The following is a 26,325-nucleotide window of genomic DNA, read 5'->3' as shown; positions in this document are numbered from 1 at the left end:
AAAAGGCTGATAAGATGAAGGATATCATGGTCCTTACTAAAGATGACTTAGATCAAATCGGGGGCAGGATATAGGAAGCAACAATAGAATCCTAGAAGAAAGTCGAAGATCGCTGTGGTGCACTTCTAACCAGTGTTTCAAAACGTATCGCAGAATTGAAGATATTGGCAAAGATGGTCAAACAGCCCACGCAGATAGAGGAAAGGGTTGGAGCAGAAAGGTAGATAGATCCTATGCTTTCTGTTATATACCTAGGGGGGATAATATGGGGTACCAAGGGAGGTACCCAAGGTAATAATGTAATAATAGGATGGGCCATAGTAATAAATAAGGTGGTTAACCCATATCATGTAAGGGACCACAAGTAGTTAATAATAATGTAACGGGCCCATGGTATTAGTTTGATGGTATGAGGGAACCATGGTAATGACCCATGGTATTGTATGTATGAGGCCTATATAGAGGCTAGAGGCTCCACATGGAGAAATAGTCAAGGAATATTGTATGAACATGCATATGGCTTGTGGAGTGTTTTCCTTCCTTAAGGAGTGAATGTATGGTGTTGCCCTACCTTAAGGGTTTGATCAATAAAGAATCATTTCTATCTATATTCAGATCTTTTTATTCTTGGGTTTATTTCATTGCCTTATATTTTCTGGGTTAGATCTATAACAAGTGGTATCAGAGCACTTTCTTGGGCACAAAAGTGGAGAATTTTTTAAATTTTTTGCAGGATTTTGCGGGCGGCGAGTTTGCAGATCAGATCTGTATGTTTTGGTGCAAGATCTGCAAAATCTAATTGCAAATATATATTCTTTGTGAAAAAATAGCGGTTGAATCGGAGTCCAGATGAAGGAGATATCGCTGATCTAAAAATCAGTGGGGTTGCAGACAATTTTTTTGGGCAGCGAGTTTTCGGCATAGATCTGGATGTATCGGTGCAAGATCTGCAAAATCTAATTGTAGATCTAGATTTTGTGTAAAAAAACACTCAATTTCAAAAAAAAAATCAGTTGAATCGGAGTTCGGATGAGGGAGATATCGCTGATTTAAAATCAGCTCTTTTTTGCAGAAATTTTGGTGACGGCGGGAGAGTTGCAGCGCAGATTTGAAATTTCATTACCTGGATTAAAATTTTTATCACATGGTCAGATGCAGAATAGTTGTTCCATTTCCAAAAACAGGTCATAATAGGGATTCTAAGCAATATTGACTAAACTGTGACAATTTCAAATTTTCGCCAAATAAGTGAATTTTTTTTTCAAAACTCTCTTCATGGCTTCTAGCAAGGTCCTTTATTTTACAGGAAAAAATAGTGGTCCTACTATTGAAGAATACATAAAAAAACAGAAGTGGTTATGGAGAAGCAATTGGAAATGGTGGGTAGTGGAGGATTTTAGAGATGAGGCGGCCACATGGTGGGGATTAATTAACAAAACGAAGTGTTACAACCTGCCTGATGAAGCATTTGAAAAGTTCTTTTTAGACAGATGGTCTCATGCTAGAAAACAAGATGATGAGAAACATGTGGGGCTATTTTCTACTGGTATCTCCTTATTGCAGGTTCATGGATTCATTCAAAAGGAGAAGATTGTTGTGTCTATAAATCCTAGTTGTAAGCATAATTTTATCAATGTTAATTTGGCAAAAAAATTGCAAGTTCCAACAAAACACATTGAAAACATACAGGTTGATAATGAGGATGTTCAAGTTTATAAAGATTTGAAGCTTTTTATGGATAAGTATGTGTTGCATTGTGATTTTTATGCTTCAGATATGGATAACATGGATGTTGTTTTGGGATACCCTTGGATGGAATCAGTGGGTACTATCAATATTAATGTACAGAAGAAATTCCTGAAGCTTTGGTATAAAAAGAAGAAAATTACATTACAGGATATTTCCATTAATAAACAGGTAGAGTCTAAGGAGGCTGAAGGAGAAGATGTTCCAGGGTCTGACATATTAGATGATGAGCCAGTGATGATAGACAATCAAACACAAACAGAGGCTGAAGCAGAAAAGGTTACAGGTGCTGATACATCAGAGGAGGGCTCAGTGGTTGAAGTCATATTGGGAAAGAAGACGCTACAATAGGCACCACAGCAGGGTGAATTAAAGAAAAAGACATCGTGGGTTAAAACTTCAACATATCATCACCCACATCACCCCACAAGAAAACAACCAACAAGATGGAAACCAATTAGCCACAAGGACAACAACCCCCATATGACGGATAGCGAGGAGCGAAGATCCACCTACTACACATCAACACAGAAGAGCTGCCATGGTCAACTTCCATCTCAAGCGAGCGAGGCACCAGCGAGATCGAGGGTTCACCTTTCTCTTAGATGGCTAGATGCACGTGCATGGTACCAATGGACTACTCTTTTGAGTAGATCTTATTATTTGTGTTCTTCCCATGTTTCGGGGACAAAACATGCTAAGGGGGGTGGATGTTATATACCTAGGGGGGATAATATGGGGTACCAAGGGAGGTACCCAAGGTAATAATGTAATAATGGGATGGGCCATAGTAATAAATAAGGTGGTTAACCCATATCATGTAAGGGACCACAAGTAGTTAATAATAATGTAATGGGCCCATGGTATTAGTTTGATGGTATGAGGGAACCATGGTAATGACCCATGGTATTGTATGTATGAGGCCTATATAGAGGCTAGAGGCTCCACATGGAGAAATAGTCAAGGATTATTGTATGAACAAGCATATGACTTGTGGAGTGTTTTCCTTCCTTAAGGAGTGAATGTATGGTGTTGCCCTACCATAACTTGAGTTTGATATCAATAAAGAATCATTTCATATTATTTCTGGGTTTATTTGCATTGCCTTATATTTTCATATCATATCTATAATATTTATGGGTTAGATCTATAACATTTAGTACCAGTGGACTACTCTTTTGAGTAGATCTTATTATTTGTGTTCTTCCCATGTTTTGGGGACAAAACATGCTAAGGGGGGTGGAGTGTTATATACCTAGGGGGGATAATATGGGGTACTAAGGGAGGTACCCAAAGTAATAATGTAATAATGGGATGGGCCATAGTAATAAATAAGGTGGTTAACCCATATCATGTAAGGGACCACAAGTAGTTAATAATAATGTAATGGGCCCATGGTATTATTTTGATGGTATGAGGGAACCATGGTAATGACCCATGGTATTGTATGTATGAGGCGTATATAGAGGCTAGAGGCTCCACATGGAGAAATAGTCAAGGAATATTATATGAACAGGCATATGGCTTGTAGAGTGTTCTCCTTCCTTAAGGAGTGAATGTATGGTGTTGCCCTACCTTAAGGGTTTGATCAATAAAGAATCATTTCTATCTATATCAGATCTTGTTATTCTTGGGTTTATTGCATTGCCTTATATTTTCCGGGTTAGATCTATAACGCTTTCAGTGAGGCTAACACAAATACCAGTAGGATCCTTATAGTTTGAATCTGTCAAACTGCAACAACAGGCTAAAGAATGGAATCACGTCGACATGAATATCGCAACACTTTCGCTGCCAAGACTACACAAGCTACACATGGAGATAATTGAAGAATTGAAGCTATAGGAACAACATACATCGCAGTTGAATATACAGGTGGAAAATGAGCAAGTTGCATTGTGGTAGAATCTTGAGCAGGTGATGCAAGAAAAGGATCAAATGGCAGAGGAATGCTAGAAGATCAATGAGGTGGGTGAAGCCACATGTAAAGAGATTCTGGACCTTGATGTCCAAGAGGAAGACTTGGTAGAAGAAAAGGTCGTGAAGCTCAGCCTTACAATGAAGGGGTATAAGGACAAAATTGTCGAAGTGTAATTTAAGTATGAAATGCATATTAGTGAATTTCAAACGAAGTTGCAGCCAACTACACCATAAGAAATAAGGGATCAGAGGGAGACTAACCTAAAGACTGCAATGGCCAACATCTCCATAGCATTTGCAAACTATGGGAAGTTTTTAGATGACAACTTGAAAATTTGGACTTCATTACAAGAAGATCTAAATGTACATAAATTGCAGGAAGAAATGTAGCAGAAGCAGCAGTAGTTAGAAGATATTTGAGGATCTACGCAGACCTTACCAATCTCGTAGAGGCTCATGAAGATCAATGAGAGTAAGGCCCTCCAGAAGAACATTGAGGAACTGAAGAAGGAGGAGAAATTTTTGATAGAGAGGACTCAACCTTGGCAGGATGAGGCCCTCTAGTTATCGCAGGCAATGGATGAAAAGCCTCAGGAGCTTCGACAAAGGGAAACAGTGTTGGTTCAGAAGGTTGCATAGCATGTGATAGAGGCACTGTTAGAGGAAGCATGCACCGAGGACAAGCAAGAGACATAAGCTCTGCAATAGTTCAATCAGGCCTTCAAAAGCATCGCAGCAAAAATCATAGGGAAAGAAGCTGAGTGAATCAGGACGAGTCACATGTGAGTGTTGGGAGCCTCTTGGGTGCAACCCATCTTGGCCTAGATTGTGATGAAGACTCCACATTTTGGGGAATGGATTGTGAAGTAAAGGATGCAGCAAAGTGTGAAGTGCACCGCGCAGTGGAGCAGCGAAGTGCCAAAGTGGACCACATGGTATATGGGCTTCGGAGAAGGTCGAAGCCCCACCCTTTTTAAGAGAATATTATTTTGTATATGATGACTGGTTTTAGGACCATAGTAGCTTGTATTAGGGGAGTCCATAGTATATGGAATATTGTATTGTAATGATGGACCCTCAATGCAATAGTATATAATATGGTCAAATAATAAATAGATGAATCACCATCTTATGATCTAGATCTGTGTTATGGGTGCATCTTGTTGATCTATACTTTGAAAGGAAGGTGAGTCTCTCGCAGCTGAGTGCGCAAAGGTATAAGTCCACAGCTGAGTGCGTGGACTGCCTATAGTTGAGTGCGCAGGTCAAGAATTGTTTTTTGTACAAATTCTATATTATAAGAAACAATTCTTGTGGATGTAGTACAACATTGGGATGAACTATGGTAAAATATGTGTCTTCATGTGTATATTTGCTTATTATCAATTGTAGCATAGCAGTTTTATTACAATTGCATTTTGTTATAGCTCGGTAATGAGTAAGGGTTTATATGATATGTTTTAAGTGATGAATGTAATGTGGAGAAGTAATGTGAAGTAATCTATGCATGTTAAGTATCAGAAAAAGTAAAAATACCACATCATGTCATCCCTCAAGGCTACAAAAACCTGGTTTTGCATCCTCCCATAGTCACTTCGGGTGAGACTGTGATCTGCTTGTAGGTTGCTGCCAAAAGGGCCACTGATTGGGGGTTTTGTTGGTGCGCAATAAAAGCATTGAATCAGGGTCATCCCAACTTAAAATCCAACAAAAGCACTATATAAATAGTTTATGAATATGTAAACAAGGTTGGAACTTGTATAAAGAAAACAATTGTATATTGATGTAAGTCGTGGATTGTACTGAAAGTGATCAATTTACAGAAATACAAAGAAAGTTTGTTCTAGGATTTTGTGTCAAGCAATTAGTGATGTGTTCTTTCATGTAAGGTTGTTTCTTTTCCTCAGTTTCCATATGTTTTTTTCCCTCCTTCTTGTTGCAAGAAGATTAAGGGCCGAATTTTCTTAATTGTACTCTACTCTGGCTTGTTAACAATATCAATGTTTCTTTTTTATATTAAATATAGAATTCATCTCAGTATGCTCTATATTTAATTGAACTTAGATCATATTCATAATATTCACACCACAAGCACTCTATAAGATCCAAGAGTTTTTCTACCCTTCCTTGTTATAGTTTCTTTGTTAATTATGATTGATTACTCAAAATATTATCACTCCATGCCCAATGGACTTTTCCAGCATCTTTCAACCGAACTTTTGAAAACCCAACTTGAACTTAGATAACTAGCCTAGAATCTGAAGCAAAAATCTAAATCATACAGAGAGATCCCTATTTGAAGCTAGAAGGGCTAGATCCTAGATTTAAAAGTGGTTTTGTGGTTACCTTTGGGTTTCTCTCCTCAACCTAGGGAAATTACTGAGTCATAACATTATGGCGACTCCGTTGGGGAACGAATTAAAAAACAAAAATTTTCCCTCGTAAATATTGATTTTAGAGTTCCAAAGCTATTTCTTATGGGTGACAATGAAGTAGAAGCTATTCAGGCTAATTTTCCACCCAGAATTTGTACATATACCCATCTGTAAATAATCTATTCAAAGATTTGGCTCCCAAGAAAATCTACATCAGATCCCACCCAAATCCTAACCTACCTAAAATTGTGAATAATATTGAGGAGCTGATTAGGAAGAAGAGTTTTATAAAGAACCAAACAAGCAATAATCCTTTGCCAAGAGTTAATTCCCTTCCAGAAAGTTTTATAACTATTGAGGATATTGAATTTGACTTACCCTTTGAGAATAGTATTTTCATAAACAAATCAGAAAGATTTGTCCCTGAGACAGTGTTTGATGAAAATTTATTGAAACATTATATCTCAGCACATCAGCCTCTCATTTCAGATTTTGATAAATATGTTATAAAATAGTATGAAAAGCTTGAAAACTCGGTGACTAAATTGAATTAGGCTGCTCAGAAAGCATTTACAGATCAATCAACTAATTTTTCTTCTTCTGCCTCATCATCAACCCCACCTATGGTTTCCCTTTTCACCACTATTCCCATTTCATCTACCATCTAGAATCCTTCTATACCAACTCAACAAGTCATAATTCCGCCTTCCTTAGAACCCTTAACATCCAGAACAACTACAATTTCATCCTCTTCTCATATTCCAGTCATTGCAGCTCATTATTCCCCTCTGGTTTTACCAACACAATTGAATTCTAGGCCATAGAATTATGGACAATGTATAGCCCAATTTGATAGCATTGGGCCTATCACAGCACAACAACACAAATACAAGAAGAATGACTTATGTTGTAGCGGCTACAACAACCCTCCAAAATTTTAGCTTGCACCAATTTCGGAGCCTCCCTTGAAGAGTTTCACTTGATGACTGCACACACTCGGGTTCACTCCGTGAGCTCGTGTGAGTCTTTACATCTACTTTGATTGTGCATTGCACTCAATTCTCTACATGCTAATGTCTAAGTCATGCTTGCGACCATGTTCTCGTTATGCTCAAAGTCTTCACTTCGTATGTTCTTGTTGTGTTCGTTATGAAAGCATCTGTCGCACTGACACACGAAGTCACATTCACTGTTGCACAAGTGTTGACTTGATCAATGAACGGTCAATCATGAGTGTCGTGCTTGTCACTTGCATCGTCAGTCATGTTGGGTTGTGTTATATTCTTTCCACGACTAACCTACGTAGTGAACCAGGGGGTTAGAGGGGGGGCGTATCCCCCCCTTTGTTGCATCTATTGCGCAGTGGGGGGGTCACAGGGGGCTTTGAGGGGGGTGGGTAGCCCCCCTCTACGGGGTCTGGGCCAGTGCCCCGGGAAAAAAAAAAATTGGACCCTATATTAGGTTGGGCGAACCTACCTATGGTTTTCGGTCGATGGTTTTGGACGCGATGGTTTTCGGTCCATGGTATTGGATGATTTAGCATGTATAAATATGTATTGTAGCATTGAAAGGAATATAAATGAAAAATCAAGCTAGTAGTCCCAGTTTTGGGATCCAGGGGAAAATCTCTATGTATATGTGTTTTATGTGTTATGCTCTCGCATTGTTTATTTTCTATGCTTTAGAATTCATATGCAGGTAATTTCTGTGAAGGGTTAAAACCTACATTTGGTATCAGATCTGTTTTGGCTTCAAGGGGACACCTTTGTTGCTGAGGGTTTTCGCTCAGGCCTGTGGTAGACCCTGTTCAATGGGAGATTTGTGGGATCGATTCTAGTGATGAAAGAACATGGCGAGTAGTGGAAAGATAGAGATCGAGAAATTTAATGGTCAGAGTTTTGAGTTATGGAAACTCAAGATGGATGATCTGTTGGTGGATAAAGATCAATGGATCGTAGTAGATCTAGGTACTAAACCAACGGGAGTGTTCGATGAAGAATGGAATAAGTTGGATCAGAAGGAAAAGAGAACAATACGATTGTGTGTCTCAGATTCAATATTGTTGAATGTATCAGGGGAAGCTACGGTGAAGGATTTTTGGGACAAGTTAAGGACTTTGTACCAATCTAAGTCTCTAGTGAATAAACTGTTCCTACAGAAAAAGTTGTATAACCTGAGGATGAAAGATGGAGACTCGGTGACAAAGCATCTGAATGCATTTTATACTGTGGTAATTCAGTTATTCTCTGTTGATATTAAAATTTCATATGAAGATAAGTGCATCAGTTTGTTGTGTTCTCTACCAGATTCGTGGGATAGTCTGGTTATTGCAACAAGTAGCAATGCAACTACCTTGTAGTTTGATGAAATAGTCTCATCCTTGCTGACGAAGGAGATGAGACGAAAAAATATGGAGAGCTAAAATGGTGATGCCTTGTCTATATGAGGATGGTCCCAGAACAGAAACAACAATAAGTCATCGAGTGGGAGATATAAATCTAGAGGGAGATCAAAATCTCCAAGAAAGCCTGTAAAGGTGGTGTTCTAGAAATGCGGAAAGGAAGGGAACTGCAAAAGGGATTATAGATCTAAAGCTCCTGACAAAGGAAAGGGATCTGACGATGCTCCTTCTGCAGAGGCAAAAACCACCTCAGATGAAGGTGGGGATGTGAACTTGGCTTCTTCAAGTACACATGTAGATCATGAGGCATGGTTGATTGACTCAAGTGCATCCTTTCAATTCATTCCCCATAGAGAGTGGTTCTGCGAGTATGATAAATACGATGGTGGTGATGTCTTCTTAGAGGATGATAGGAAGGCTAGAATCGTCAGAAGTAGAAAAGTAAAGTTGAAGTTGCAAGGTGGAAGGGTTAGAACACTTCCGAGTGTTCTACATATTCCTGCATTAGCCAGAAATTTGATTTTTGTAAGCAAGATGGATGATGCAGGTGTAAAAATAGTGTTCAAGAAGGATACCTGCAAGATGGTTCGGGGAGCACTGGTATTGATACAGGGAGTTTGGACTGGAACTTTGTACAAGTTGCAAGGTAGCATTGTTGTTGATGGGTGCAACAATTCTGTGGTTCCTAAAAGTGGAGCAGAAAATCTAGTGGTCTCTGGAGAGAAGACCATGCTGTGGCATCAAAGGCTTGGACATATTGGGGAGAAGGGCCTTTGAATACTTCATGGTAAAGGTATGGTAGAAGGTATGAGTAACAGCTCTCTGGATTTTTATTTTTTGTGAAAATTGTGTATATGGGAAGCAGAATCGGGTGAGTTTCCCCTCTAGTGGTAAGAGGACGAAATAGATATTAGAGCTTGTGCACAGTGATGTGTTTGGACCTATGAAGGTTCCATCACTAGGTAAGTCTATGTACTATGTATTATTTATAGATGACTTCTCAAGGAATACATGGATATATTTCCTTAAGAAGAAATCTGAAGTCTTTGACAGGTTTAAAGAATTTAAGGCTCTCGTGGAAAACCAGACAGAGAAGAAGATAAAGGTGCTAAGGAAAGATAACGGTGGAGAGTTTTGCAGTAAGGAATTTGAAGAATTCTATAAGAAGTGCAGTATAGCATGGCAGAAGACTACTCCATATACACCTCAAGAAAATGGAGTTACAGAAAGAATGAACAAGATGTTGACAAAAAGGGCAAGAAGCATGCTCTGTGGTGTCGGGTTAGGACAATAATTATGGGCAGAGGCGATGGAGACAACATGTTACCTGGTAAACAAATCACCTTCATCAGCGTTGGAGGATAAGACTCCATAAGAGGTATGGACTGGTAAGAAACCCTCTCTTTCACATCTGAGGGTATTTGGATGTGGTGCATATGTACATGTTCCAAAGGAGAAACGAACCAAGTTAGATAGTAAATCTGAAAAGTGCATCTTTATTGGGTATAAGGATGGTTTAAAGGGTTATAAGCTTTGGAACCCAACAACAAGGAAGGTTGTGTACAGCCGAGATGTGATGTTTAGAGAGGTGAAAGATGTTATTAAACATGAAGTCCAACCAAAGGAACCTAAGAAGATAGAGTTTGAGCTAAAGGAGGAGGAATCAGAATCTACAACAGAGGAGGAATCAAAAGATGAAGAGCCACAAACTCCGGGTGTAAGAAGATCAGTTCGAGAAAGAAGGCAACCAGAAAGGTATAGTCCATCTGCTTTCTGTTCAAATTTTGCTTTATCTATTACTGATGATGATCCCAAAACTGTGAAGGAAGCAGTCGATTCAGAGGATGGAAAACTCTGGAAAGAGGCCATGGTTGATGAAATGGCATCTTTGCACAAAAATGAGGCTTGGAATCTGGTGGAGTTGTCGGCTGGAAGGAAACCCATTGGTAGCAAATGGGTGTTCAAGAAGAAGACAAATGTAGAAGGAAAGGTGGAGAAATACAAATCTCGGTTGGTAGCAAAATGTTATTCCCAGGTGCCGGGAATTGATTTTGGTGATATTTTTTCTCTTGTTGCCAAGGTAACTTCTATCAGGTTACTTTTATCTGTTGCTGCTGCTTTTTATTTTGACGTAGAACAGATGGATGTGAAGACAACATTTCTTCATGGGGATCTGGAAGAGGAGATCTACATGAAGCAACCTATAGGCTTTGCGGTGAAGGGTAAGAAAGAACTGGTATGCAAGTTAAAGAAGTCTCTGTATGGGTTAAAACGGTCACCAAGGATGTGGTATCAGAAATTTGATACATTTATACGGGGACTTGACTTCACGAGAAGCAAAGCAGATCACTGTGTGTATTTTAAATTACTTTGTGACTGTTTTATTTATCTAGTCTTGTATGTGGATGATATGTTGCTGGTTGGAAATGAAAAAGAAATTATCCAGGATTTGAAGACCCAATTGTCCTCCAAATTCAACATGAAAGATCTTGGTGCCGCAAACGAGATTTTGGGCATGGAAATTAAAAGAGATCGGCCAAAGAGGAAGCTCTGGTTAAACTAGAGGAAGTATGTCAAGACAATACTTCAGAGGTTTAATATGCAGGATAGTAAACCGGTGAAGGTTCCTATTCCTGTAGGTGTAAAGTTATCTGTTGAACAGTGTCCCAAGACACAAGAAGAGGAAGAGGATATGTCCGATGTTCCATATGTAAGTGCAGTCGGTAGCCTGATGTATGCAATGGTTTGTACTAGACCATACATTGCACATGCAGTGGGAGTAATGAGCAGGTTTATGTAAAAACCAAGGAAGGAGCACTGGACAGCAATGCAGGGGGTTTTCAGCTATTTGCATGGCACTAGTGATTATGGTTTGTGCTACCAAGGAAGACCAAGATTGGACAGAGTGTTGGATATCTGTGGCTTTGTTGATGCATACTGGGCTGGAGATCTGGATCAGAGAAGATATACAAGTGGGTATGTGTTTAACCTATTTGGAGGTGCAGTCAGTTGGATGAGTAAGAAACAATCTGTAGTGGCATTATCAACTACAGAGGCAAAATACATGGCAGCCGCTCATGCAAGCAAGGAAGCAGTTTGGTTGCAGAGATTATGTTCAAGTATGGGGTTCATATAGGGAGCTATAAGGATAAAATGTGACAGCCAAAGTGCAATTTTCTTGGCAAAGAACCCTGCTTACCATTCAAAGACAAAGCACATTGATGTTCAATATCATTTTGTGAGGGATATGATAGAAGACAAAAAGGTGTTGCTGGTAAAGGTGGACACTTTGAAGAATACTGTAGATGCATTTACAAAATCTGTGAGCTCTGAGAAGCTCTCCTAGTGTAGGGAAACAATGGGCATTTCAGGGCTGGAAAAATGACTAAGCTCTCCTGTGGCCCCCATGTGGAAAGAAAAAAACAAGTGGGAGAATGTTGGGTTGTGTTATATTCTTTCCACGACTAACCTACATAGTGAACCAGGGGGTTAGAGGGGGGGTAGAGCCCCCCCTTCATTGTGTCAATTGCACAGCGGGGGGATCACAGGGGGGGCAGTAGCCCCCCCTTTCCGAGGGGTTTGAGGGGGGCAGGTAGCCCCCCTCTACAGGGTCCGGGGTAGTGCCCCGGGAAAAAAAAAAATTGGACCCTATATTAGGTTGGGCTAACCTACCTATGGTTTTAGGTCCATGGTTTTGGACGCGATGGTTTTTTGTCCATGGTATTGGATGCTTTAGCATGTATAAATATGTATTGTAACATTGAAAGGAATATATAAATGAAAAATCAAGCTGGTAGTCCCGGTTTTGGGATCCAAGGGAAAATCTTTGTGTATATGTGGTTTATGTGTTATGCTCTCGCATTGTTTATTTTCTGTGTTTTAGAATTCGTATGCAGGTAATTTCTATACGGGGTTAAAACCTACAGGTCAGTCTTGTTGAAGATGTGTGTCTGGATGGCTTGGGTCATTTCGTCATCGAGTCATGTGAATGTGTGTTTATATGATCAACTATGTATCTTTCAATTGTTCACACACTTAGTCATTGTTGCTGAAGTGCTGATGACCAAACTCCCCTCTAACAGTTAGGCTGTCACCCCGCCATTGATTCGATCTACTGTCAACGAGAACAGCGCAGAAGCACCAAGCTAGTATTTTAAAGTTGTGTTGCTCGCAAGAAATTCAATCAAATCTCATGTTGGCCACCTGGACTGTTAGACCCGATAGTCACCCTGGGACTGACTCCCCTCAAAAATTGCACAGAGGTCACTGACCTTACTCACTCAGCTGACTGAGGAAATTTCACAGACAGGCTGGACAGACACCAAGTTCTCGTCCCCGTCTCCCCTCAAAATTTGCGCAATTTTCCCAGTTAGTCATCTCGACAGTCGACCAACTGTTCATCTCAGAAATTGCGTAGTTTTCATGAGCAGACATTCCTCTTCCCATTAGTCAACTCAGCTCAAAAATTACACAGAGATGATCAGAAGGTCGGCCTCCCGGCCTCAGTGCATTTTTCCTTGCCAGCATCCCCTAGTAGCAGACCGCCAATTCCCTCCAGGAATTATGTAGTTTCTGCTGCCAGTGACTCCAACAACCAACTGGTAGTTCCCTCTAGGAATTGTACAGTTTTGGCTGTCAGTGACCCCAGCAGCCAGCTACCAATTCCCTTTGGGAATTTTGCAGTTTTGGCTACCAATATCCCAGGCAGTTCCGCCAAAAAACTTTGCAATCCCTGCCTGCTGACCCTTCATGTAGCCCAACTCATTCCTCTAGAAAATTGGGAAAATCTAATTGTCCATCCCCCGCTACCCGTTCATTCTGAAAAATGCGTAAAGCATGCTTGCCTTGCCTTCATGCAGCCCAGACTCTCCCTCCCAAAATTTGCCTAATTTTGCCTCCCCAGTCGAGTGAGACCTCGTGGACAGCCACTATCAACTTAGATTTCCCTTCTCCATCACTCAGTGGATCTTGCATAGTTTTCATCAGCAATGCCCGGAGCCACCATTCCGCTTCACAACCTTGCTGCCTCTCCCAGTCACCTGCATCCGAAATGATCTTGTATCATGGTAGACTAGGAGGTTTTGGATTTGGTGTCGTCTCGTCCTAAGTGACTGCAGGTACAGGTACACCAACAAGCATGGCAAGACGATGAATGGGATGAATGAATGGAGCACATGCAGAAGGATAGGTTCACCAATGGATGAACAAACGAAGAATATGAAGAATATGAAGTGGACGAACGCGATGAACATGCACCTTTGTGAACAAATGAGCCTGTGAAGCCTTCCAGCATGCAAGAAAGGAACAACATGCTAAAGCTTCATCAAGCGAACCAAGGACCATCGAAGACTCCGTGCACTTTGCCATGCAGAGGTGAAGCTATGATACACCATGAAAACATCCATCACCCAGCAGAATTGTAGCTCGACATGCACTCCAGCAGCAACACAAATGAAGTAGCAATGTCATGTCAAGTCATGTCGAGTCATGTCATAAGTCATGTTGCCCACATCTCCACTATGGGCTATGTTGTCAATGAATGTGATGTAACATGGAAGTCTAGAGACCCACTTGTTGAACAATGATTCATGTAAGTCGAAAATTCATGGAAGTCAAACGGTCATGAGGGTAGTCGAACAGACACAAGGGTCAATTTCACCCTTGGCTATAAATACCCCCTCATTTGTACATGAAAAGTACTTGTTGAACTCAACCCCTTCACATAGTCAAGAGAGTCTGTAATCTTTTCTTTTAGGAGTAAGCAGTGGCTCAATGCCCCGCCCTTGGGGTTAGTGATGTATGGTGTAACGATGTGTCTTAGCACTTTCACTTAATTCAGAAGCCTGCTAACAGGCCATCATGTTTTCACACATGTATTGTATTTGTTGTAAGACTGATATTTAACACTTGTAATGCATGTTGCTTTAACCTGTTTTCTACATCTGAACTGTTTCATTTGTTGTAATGCATAATCTATTAATGGAAATGTGTTGTATATGATGTTAACATTGTCTCGCTCATGTAGACTGCTCTCCCAGACATCAGATAGACCTTTCACATGAAGCTTGTTGTAACAACTGTTGCACTCGTTCGGAGTGATCTGTTGAGTGTTGTATGTGTTATCTTACCATGAATGTTGTGACTGTCGCATCCGTGTGGACTGCTCCTCCAGAAGCTATGCATGTCCTGTTGTGTTGTGTGTTCCGAGCAGAGTTGGGACTGAACCCAATCCAACCTGGAACTCACTTGAACCCTCTTCCCCTTTACAGTGAAAGAACCGTTGACACGAGTACACTTACACTCACCAGGCATGCAAACCTCACTTCCCAAAGACAAATAAAACCACTCTCTTGTGCTGACGAGCAAGAGTCGAGGAAAATCCTTAAGACAATGGCAACCAGGCCATTATACTAGATGGGCCTCCCACACCAAACGGTCTAAGGTCTAATACCATAGAGTGGTATTAAAGCATGGTTCAACCCTTAGAATGCATGGGCAGAATGTGTTTGTCATGCATGCATGTCAGTTGCATGTGTTCTTTATGTTTGTGGACTATGTGCTTGTTATGTATGCATGGTAGTGGTCATTGTTATAGTTGTGTTTCCATGAAGGAGTATATGTTGTTATGCATGCATTGTCATGGTTATGGTTATGCATGTATGGTAGGTCAGACATGAATTGTGAGTTCATTGCATGCAATTAGGTCATAATGATGATATTGGTATGTTATGATGCTAATGAGTTGGTTAAGATAAAGCAAGAGATGCAGACCATCAAAGTGAAGTTACAGCATTGGACCTTGAGGCAAGAGCATGTTGTCATACAAGTTTGTATGTTGGGAATGAAGGTATGCAAGTTAAGGATTGTTATATGCATTATGGTTATATGTATGCTTTTCATTTTATTGATGTTATGGTTACATACATGATAGATGCTAGTTTATTAGTGTAGTCATATGCACATGTGTCAGATAGTTATGAATGATAGTAACCCATGGTTGTGTGCATTGCTATTGTTGTTTTATAACTTAATGATTATGTTATATGTTGTTGATGAGTATGTTATAGGTTAACTTCTTGTTGTTATATGATAGTTAGCTTGATGATTAGGGTTATTACATTAAGATATTGATCTTATATGTATCATACTAATTTGGATAGGTCTATGTAAATGGTTAGGGTTATGACATTCATGTATGAGTTAATATGTTGTGATATTATGTCATACTAATCTATACTGACTATGCATATGTGATTATTGTGTATGAATGATAATTGATTATGAGTTTATGATGTGAACATGTTAGTTAGTTACTATTATGAATATCATGATATTATTTGTGTTTGAATTGATATGTTGTGAAGTTATATCGTGCTAATCTAGATTGATTGTGTAGACAATATTGCCTCACTTGAGATACATTAAGTTATGAGCTTGCTTATGTTGTCTAATTTGTTCTTGAATGTTTGATTATGTCGTCTATCTATTGGTGAATGTTTGATTAATCACATGATATGAGTATGGGTCTATAAGATTGCATCAAGAAATGATATTATTTTAAGATGGTCGTACTAACACATATGTGTTGAGATAGCTGAAATGTACTTGAGTGTAATAGGTGATAGTTGTAGAATTATGTCTTATGACTATTAGTTGATTATGACCTGGTTGTTAGACTTGGTAAAGGTTGATTTCAAATTTATAGATAAGATGCCTTGATTTGTGGAACATGTGTGAATAATCACAAGGAAACATGCTTGGTATTATCATGACAAGTTAACAATCGATTTTCTTATATATACTTAACAATTAGGTGAAGTGATAGCATATAGTAAGACTCAATTGTAGCAAGGTAAATGGTAAAAGAAAAGGAATTGGGAAATAATTCCTTTGGTTATGTTTGGAAACCCTAATTCCAAACGAATGAGTGTTTTGCATACACAAAGCCTTCTTAACCTTTATTTCATCTAACATTACGCGGATATGTGCTATAGTTATCAACATGTATTTGACATGTACATCAACTAGTTTCTAGTTATAGATGGATTTGTTAAAGGATTGGAGTCCCTTGAGAGATGGCTTGGATGTGTTGAGTTGCAACCAATGTTCTTGGCACAAAAAGGTAAGGTAACTAGTGTATTGTTATGTTTATTTATGCATTGAAAGTTATGTGTTTATGGAAGTATGATGCAGGGGATTGCATGGCAAGATACTTCCATGAAATTCTAAAGAAGGCTCAGGTTGAGATTTCCTTTGGAAGCATTGGGAACCATGGGGATTGAGTCATGGTGTTTGTTGTGAGTCTTGTGATTTCGATTCTTTGTACTTTGTTTGCACTTGATTTGTAGCTTTGTTTACGTCTAATGTATAGCCATACCACTTTGTTTGTGGAGTCGTGTTGTTATTGGTTTTCAAGATTTTCTTCTTGTTTGTTTCTTATACTTGCCTTCTAAGTTTTGAGTATTGGGAATTGGTTAGGTAAGAGGAAAGTTAGTGGAGCTCGGGGAGAGCTAAATTAAATCCAGCAGGAAGTGTAAGACTCAGATGAAGCTAGTGCATGTATAAGGGAAGTTGAAGGCAAAAGTATGACAACCAGTTGGATTCGTTGGGTCCATTGATTTAAATGGATGATGACAGGACAATCATGAGAAAAGTAATCAGGAAAGGTAAATTAAATATATTTGAGGCATCAGATGCCTTGGTTATGTTGGGAATTGTTGTTGTCAATGTTGTTCATGTTGTGAACAGATAAAGGGAGTTATCTTAACCTTGAACTTATGGTATCTAGTAATTATGTTGTGACCATGATCATGTTGATGTCTATATATGTATACATGTATGTGTGTATGTATGTCATGTCTGACAGGGTCATCATGGATCATGATTATTTTTATGCTAATGTTTATATGTATATATGTATGTCTTTGTCTGACAGGATCATGATTTTTTTATGTTGATGTTTATATGTATATATGCATACTGTTGTTTGACAGGGTCATTATGAATCATTCTTGTGGAGGAATGATTTCTTATGCAGGTGAATGGCACGAAGAGATTCCTAGTTCACGAGGAATCAAGTGGGAAGAGAAGTTTGATAGATATCTGAGGTCAGTATCATGTGGATATGAATTGATATTATGTGATTATACTATGTCTATGTTTATGTTATGGACAGGCTAATGATGAAAGATACATTATAGAAATGAAAAACTGTGATCTGCAACATGCTAGGATAAGCATGGAAGGCGAAGAGACATTTGAAGCAAGGTTGCTTGGTAGAAGCAGTGTGATCTTGGATGTGCAGTGATATTGTTGTGTATATGTTGTGCATGTTGTATATTCAACAATTGTACCTATGGTGATGTGTAATGTTGTCTATGTACTATTGTGCACATATCATACTGTGCGCATGATGGATATGCGACGTTGTGTACATATGGTGTTATGCGCATGTTGTATATGCAGTGATGTGTAAATATGATGCTATGTACTTGTTGTATATGTAGTGCTATGTACATATGGTGTTATGTGCATGTTGTACAAGTGGTAATATGTTCATATGGTGTTGTGTGCATGTGGTGCTGTGTGCAGGGGCTATTGTGTACATGTCGTGCATGTGGTACTATGTACATGTGGTATTGTGTACACGTTGTACATGTGGTACGGTGTAACTGTGGCACTGTGTACGTGTTGTGCAAGTGGTGCCATGTACATGTGATGTTGTGCACATGTTATGCAGGTGGTGCTATGTACAGGAGGTACTATGTACATGTTGTACATATGGCACTAGTGTACATGTGGTATTGTGTGCATGTCTTACATGTTGTGTTGCAAGCATGCAATGCTATGTATGTGCATTGCGTAGTCGTGGTATCATGACACGTGTATTCGTTGTGTTGTACTATGTATGCATATGTATTGTGTTGTACATCAGGTGTAGGTGTATGTATGTGTTGTGTTGTACATTGGGTGTAGGTGTATGAGTTTTATGTCAAGTTAGGTGCATGTATTGCATGGTGTTGTATGTCATGTGTGGTTATTTGTGTGTGATGCATACTATGTGTATGTGCACACTATGTGTATGTGCACATTGTTGAGGAGAAGGCATTGGGTGTTTTTTGGGTGTGGCAACCAATCCGATGTGTGTACGAAATAAGGAAAAAGGCAGAAGTAAGGACCGATGAAGGATAAGTATTAGTATTTTATTTCAATTTTATTATACATATGATCTATGATTATGATTTATGATGGTTATATGTGATCTATTATTTTGGTTTATGATGATTGCATGTGATTCATGATTTTGATTTATCATGGTTGTATTTTGAGCTAAATTGATGTGATATGTTTATACATAATGATTTGATCAAAGATGCTAGTTTGACTTGTTGTGACAGGAAGTAAACAAGATTGCAAGTGTACCTTATTGACAAGCTACTAATGAGGTATGCTGTGAATTTATTTTAAATATAATGGCAATTATGTTCTTGGTACAAGAAAGCACGGGAAATGCCCAAGTTGGGTGGTTGCAACCGACTGCAAGAATTAGTAGCAACAGTAAAAGAATTGGAACATGTAGCAGTATGTTGGTAAATCACTTCAGGAGTAGGGCCATTGTGGGACATTAGTACCCAATAATTTCCATTGATTTCCGTGAACATGCTATGATCGGTGTGATAGTTTTGAAGTAGGTATATGCCTTATCTTTTTGAACTTCCGATGTGAGGAGGCATTTCCAAGGGATGGATCGACAAGATAGGGGATGTCGGGGAACTTGGAAGGTGAGTGACTGCATGAAAGGGGTGACCGGATTGCCCAAGGGACTATGTAGCAAAGAAGGGAAGGTTGGGGATGGATTTGTTTTGGTCATTAGCATTGCCATATGGAATCAGATACACACTGGGAGTGTGCCTTGGAACAATGAGCTGGTAACTGTTCACTAAGAGGACAAGTGATGCAGGATAGTAGCATTGGACATTAGATGCAACTTTTACTTTGGTAGTGGATTCTAGACTTCTTGAGAAGGAGGTGAATCTTGGCATTACTTTTGAGGGTGGAGGTGTAAGCATCTGGATTCCCTTGTTGCTGATGAATGCGTCATATCCTTTTATTTGTTGGTTTAGCAAACATGCATATATGCATATGTGGTTATTATTGTAAGTACCATAATGAGTTGTGTTATAAAGCTCTAGTAAATGGTATGTTTATCATGTTTTAGCAAATGGTCAGTGTAAATATTGCAATGAGCTATGTTATAAAGCTCCATGGGTAGTATATTTGTTTTCAGCAGTCTTACTGGTTATAGGTGTCATTGAACACTGAGGATGATGTTCCCCCAAGGAGGAGGGTTCTGTAACAACCTTGGTTAAAAAGCCATGTAAAAATATATAAGACCATGGTCATGGGGCACATATTCCATGCTAAATGGTGGGAAAACATCCAAGTGTGGGTGTTCATTTAAGTTATTATGACTAAAGGAATTTGGAAAAGGCAATGGCTAAGGCTTTGGAAAGGAAAAATGGCATTTTTGGCACATTTATTTATGAAAATAATGGAAATTAGGAGAAAATTAAGGTGAAAGGTCATAGGTCACATGTGAGGAGGAAAATGAAGGAAATAATGGAAATTGAAGAAAATAGAGGCCTCATTGATAAAAGAGTTTCTGAGGATCAATTGCCAAGCCTTTTCTCAACATTAGATCAAGAAAGGAAAAGGAGAAGTAAAGATCAAGCAAGGAAGAGCAAGATCAAGCAACTACAACAAGATTCTTTGAAGGTATATATTTGCATGTGTGATTTCCTTGCTAGATTTTGCATGCATGGTATTGCACGTGGTTTTTTGTTGTTATGGCATGGATTTTGCTAGGTGTGACAGTGTTTTTCAGCCTAGCCTTTCCATTTTCGGATAGCCATGGTGTGATGGGGTTCTAATGTTTTGGTTGAGCTGGATTTCCAGATGGATTTAAAGTTGAGTGATGTTGATCTCTGAATAATAGAACACATGGCCTAGTAACCCCTGAACTGGATTGTGGGTTGCGGTAAAGCAAGATTTTGTGTTGCCTCGGTGGGCCTAGGAATCCTCGATCGGTGAATGAATGGATATACGGTAAATCCTAGAGGTGGTTTCCCTTGATTAGGCCTAAGAATACTGCTAGTGAATGGCAAGATATATGGAAAATCCTGGAGGGTGGAGTGTCGGTTTAGGTCCTAGTGATCCCTGGATTGGACTTTGGATTATAGTAAAACCTGAGAGACTAGGAGACAGGAAAATTCCTCACAGTGTAGGAGGAGAAATTGAGTGGCATCCATGCTTATTTTGGCCTAGTGATTCGGTGTGAATTGTGGTAAGGCCTAGTTTCTATTGATGAGGGTGAGGTGGTTTAGCCTCGGGATGCCCCTTTTATAGATACAATTATTATTGTCTATTTGGATGATATAGTAGTATAAAATGGTACATGGGAGGAGCACATATCACATTTGACATAGGTGCTAATGACATTAAAGAAGCACCAACTACTAGAAAATCTCAAGAAGTGTGAGTTTGCACAACAATATTTGGTGTATCTAGGGGTATGTAATATGTGTAGGAGAGGTGGAGATATATCTTGCCAATATGGAGGCCATCATGAAATGGCCGATGCCTACTAATTTTTCTAAGGTCAAGATTTTCACTGGGGCAACACAATACCTAAGGAAGTTCATTGCCTCATTTTCAACGGTAGCATCACCACTCCACACCATAACAACAAGTGGTAGGATTTTTCAGTGGGGAAAGGGTAAACATAGGGCTTTCGAGGAGCTATAGAAGAAGATTAGTCAAGCACCAGTTCTGGCATTACCAAACTTGCAACATCTCTTTAAAGTGGAGACAAATGGGAGTGAGTATGCTATGGGAGAGATCATGATGCAGGGAGGAAGGCCTGTATACTACCATTCTGAAGTATTTCATGGGGAAATTCTTAACTACCCTACCTACGAGAAGGAGCTCTATACCCTAGTGCAAATTGTGATGAAGTGGAAGAACTATCTTATGGGATATGACACAGTAATCCACAAGGGTAACCAATCACTACAGTACTTGCAGGCCCAGGGTAAGCTACAACAGATCAGACATTACAAGTGGATGGGGTTTCTACAATATTTTGATTTAGTGATAAAGTACCAGCACAAAAAAGTTGGCCGACATGTTTTCAAGGACACCCACATAAAATATCAAAACTTTTGGGAATCTTATGCACGTGAAGCCATTCACCCATGATGCATACATAGAGGCATATTCAGAGAATGATGAATTTAATGAGGCGTTTCAGCAGTTGCAGATTCAAATTCATGTGTACGATGGTGACAATACCGTTGAATACCATCTCTGGGATGGGTTACTCTGTAGGATGAATAAGCTATGTGTTCCTAAAGGTGAGTGATTTTAGTTGATTAGAGAGGCTCACACCTCTAGGGTTGAGGGCACTTTGGTGTAGGGAAGATCATGACCAACTTGCAGAGGTATGTGTATTGACCCAAGACGCAAGAACAAGTAGTGAGGTTCATAAAAGGATGCATGATTTGTTGTAACAACAAGCCTAGTAACAAGAAACAGGGTCTATATCATCCCTTACATGTACCCACTCGTCCTTGGAAAAGCATTTCCATGGACTTTGTGTGAGGTTTACCAACAACTAGGAAGGGACATGACTACCTATTTGTTGTAGTTGACAAGTTCAACAAGATGTGAGTTTTGATGCCCTATAAGAAGATCATTAGTGGGAAAGAAGCAACAAATTATTCTTTGGACAAATCTGGGTGTACTTTGGGATACTAAGGAGCATAATTTATGATATGGACATAATATTTCTCAATTTATTCTGGACTACATTGTGGGAGAAGATGGACACAAAGTTTAAGAGACATACAACATTCCATCCATAGGGAGATGGGCAGACAGAAATCGTCAACATGACTTTGGTGCAACTTCTGAGGGGATACAACCAGAAGCATCTAAAGACATGTGATGAAAATTTGGTATATGTACAACATTCTTACAATAGAGCAGTCCATACTTCTACATGTTAGTCCCCATTTGAAACTTGTTTTGGATATTTTCCACCTTCACCTTTGGATATTGCATATGAAAAACAAGGAGTAAGGGAATATCTTACAGGAGACACCTTGAAGGTTTAAAAGTTTGTAGAAAAGATAAGGAAGATACATATACATGTACAAGAAACATTGCAGAAGTCACAAGAGAAATATAAGGCCAGGCATGATCAACATAGAACAAAGAAATCGTTCAAGGTGGGAGACAGAGTATGGCTACAGTTGAACAAGGAGAGGCTATAGGGGCCCGGTAAGAAAATCAAGGCTCAAAGGTATGGTCACTTCAAGATACTAGAAAAGGTGGGTGAGAATGACTATTGACTCAGTTTACCACCATATATGCACATTTACTAAGTTGGGAATGTAGATAATTTAAAACTCTATGAGCCTTCCATGTTAGATCAGGAATAGGAAGAGGTCCTACCTTCTACGAAGGATTTGGCACCATATTCTTAGGAAGAGTTGAAAAAGGATACAATTTTATAGAAGAGGTCCAAAACTACAAGACATGGGCAACATGGCTTTTGGAAAATTGGGTTAAAAGCGCAACTTCAAGGCAAAGCTAAATGGACACCAAAGAGAAGGTGGAGGAAAAAATTCCTCACCTAATTTAGTAGAAGATTTCGGGGACAAAAATCTTCCAAAAATGACGAGGTGTGATCTGGATTGGATCATCATATTGTTTTTCATCCATACCAATTCTTTTAGAGTGTAAAACGTGGAGTAATAAGCTTTGAGGACCATTTTTACAAACACTACCCAGTTTGGGAAATTGGGGTTTGAAACCTTCTAAGAGTGTTTTGAGGCATCAAATGACACTTTTTAGGGGTAGAAATTTGTCATTTTAGAGCCACACCTTTTTTTTCTTATTCTACACATAGATACCTTTCAAATGGCATAAGAATCGCATCAATCAGCGTTTGTATGTGAAAGTTATGCCACTCATAAGTTGAACTTCCTATTTTCACCACCATAATTTGAGAAGATGCCACATCAGCCCCAATTATTCATGGAAAAGGGGATATCCATGTGATTCTGATGAAGAAGAGTCTATATTGTAACTCTGACTAAGTGTTGATGTAGTCAAACCTAACCACTACTAGGCTATTGGGATGTGTTATAATTGGGCCACTGGGAGGAAAATTAGTTCCATTCTTTCAAGTGCATTTGTTTCGTAGCTAAACAAAAATAGCTAATAGGGATAAGAGGAAGAAACCACATAATGGGAATAAATTCTAGTAAAAAAAATTACATCTTATGTCCTCAAAAAATAGTTTTAGATACACCACTTTCCTCTCTTCAAGGATCCTCAATTTGGAAGTTTCTCGAAGCAATCTCGCCCATTATTCAATCCCTTCTTGCCTAAAATCTAGGGATTGGGAAGAAAATACAAATATGATTTTTTTTTAAGGAAATATGTGTTAGGGTCCCACCCTAACCCCCTTATTTATGTCATGGGATTACGTCATAGTCAAGAGTCAATAAAGCCCATATTAATATTTGTAAGTGGTTAACCCGCAATTAATGACGGGACCACAGTTAGTTGCAAATGGGTCGTAGTATTAGATAGATGGTATTAATAAAACCCACGGTATTGGCCCATGGTATTGCATGTATGAGTCATATATAAAGGATAGAGACTCCCTGCGAGGAGCATTGTGTCTTATTTTTGTAATCGAGCTCTGCTCTATTGGAGGTTGCCCCCTCGAAGAGGCATGTGAACATTGCTCTCTGAATAATAAAATCATTGCTATTCTGTGTTCTGGGTATCTTTTTCTTCGCATATTCTGTATTTGGGTATTATTTTGCAGGTTAAGAGCATAACAAGTGGTATCAGAGCACTTTCCAGGGCTCGGTGGGATCTCCAATTTTTAGCAAATTTTTTTTGGCTAGAGACGTGTTCCAGCATCTTTAAACCATGGGATCTGTCGTTGAGTGCATAAACCTGCGGATTTGGGGAGGCATGCATGCAGGAAATACAAGAGGTGGTCACGTCTGTTGGACTCCCTTGTAACCCCTGTGGGTACCCCTTCGAGTAGTAGCGCATTAGACAGAACCGCGCACGGACTGTCTTCCACGTACCCTCTGGGTATATAGAAAGCCCCTTAGGCTCCCTTGAAACCTCGCCATAGATAAACCTTCGACCGTCTTGTGGCTACAGTACACCGAGAATAGCACTCGGAGAGATTACTCGCCCGTACGATAGGGTAGTCGGGTTGTACGGCTAAGGGTACGGTCGATCCTCCTTAGTTAGAGCCCTGAAACATTGGGCCGAGTACTACTATCAGACCCTTATGTATATTGCGATCTGTAGCACCTGACACTCCTCTAGATCATAGTTCCCTTTTCTATTGGGGGATCACACATCATCTATTCCAGATCCGCGTGTGCAAAGAAGTGCCGCAGCAGCAGACATCAGTCCCGCAGCTCCATCAGATCCACAGCAGCAGTTGTTCCACCATTCAGATCTCTCAGATCCACCAGATCGGAGTTGTTGTGAAGGGTTCCTATACCGGGGTATACTTTTCGCAGGACTTTTGGCAGCTTTGACATTTTGAGGATTTGGCGACTGCAGTATTGATCAAGAAGGAGTAAAACTCCGTTAGGAGTTTTCCAAAAAAAAAAAAAAGAGTCTGAGATCTTCCGGGGTGCTTATTGGTGATCTAGCCCATCAGAATCAGGACGACGAGCTGAGCAAGGTGGTACCATTCAATTTATTAGTAAAAAAATTTTAGGCGGTCCCAATTTTTCATCCGGTTGGTGTATGGTAGAAACTAGAGCTCAAGCGATGGCCAATGAAAGGATGGACAAACTTGAAGACACTGTGAACACCATCCACACGGCGATGAACTCCCTCCAACGTGAGATGAGCGGACTAAGTCTCCAGATACAGCAAGCACTCTCGAAGGGCAAGGAGCCAGCCCATGAGGAGGCGTATAATGGCCATGAATACCATGAGGATGAGTCTAGCCACTCTCCTCACGTCTGGCACACCCATCCACCACCCAGTCAGTGACCTCCCAAGTTGGATATGCATAAATTTGACGGTTCTCACACGTCCGCATGGCTAGCACAAATGGAGCAGTATTTCAAATTGAATCATATCCTAGATGATTGGACTAAGCTTATGGTGGGGACCATGTACTTGGACAATGAACGATGGCAATGGGGGGAATGGCATCAGTGTTGCAATGGACCTTTTCAGAATTGGGCCCAATTTACCAAAGATCTTCGAAATCGCTTTGAACAGGAAGACTCTTTTTTGGGGCGTCTCACTAAGCTCCGACAGACGGGTACAGTGGATGAATATATTACCGCTTTTGAAGCCTTAGCCTTCCGCACTAAGGGTCTCATAGATGAGTTCTACATGGAATGTTTTATCAGCGATCTTAAAGAAGCCATCAAAGCTCAAGTTCTACTCCAACACCCTCCCACGTGGACAGAGGCTTGCCAGGTAGCTCGTAAGGTGGAACGTGCATTAGCAGCCCAATATAGCCGCCCCAATTTCCCCGCTAAAGGTCGTCCCCCACAGGCTCCCAACACGACTCAGACACTTAAGATTCAAAAGGTGTCACCTGCGGAAATGGCCGAAAGAAGGAAGCAAGGACTATGTTACTACTGTGATGAAAAATATTCCCCGGGTCATAAAATGCAAGGAGCCCAAGTTTTTTCAAATAGATGCCACTGACTACAGCTCCACCGAGGAAGATCCACCACTTGAGGAACTAGAGGCGATCGAAGAAGACAACCAAAAGGAGATTGTATCTGACGAACCAGTTATTTCGCTAAATGC

The sequence above is a fragment of the Pinus tabuliformis genome, chromosome 6, assembly GCF_031772625.1.
Source record: "Pinus tabuliformis cultivar Carrire ecotype Pingquan chromosome 6, CPIR1, whole genome shotgun sequence".
In the NCBI taxonomy this organism is placed as follows: Eukaryota; Viridiplantae; Streptophyta; class Pinopsida; order Pinales; family Pinaceae; genus Pinus; species Pinus tabuliformis.
The sequence above is the reverse complement of the archived record's forward strand: the minus strand, read 5'-3'. Positions refer to the sequence as shown.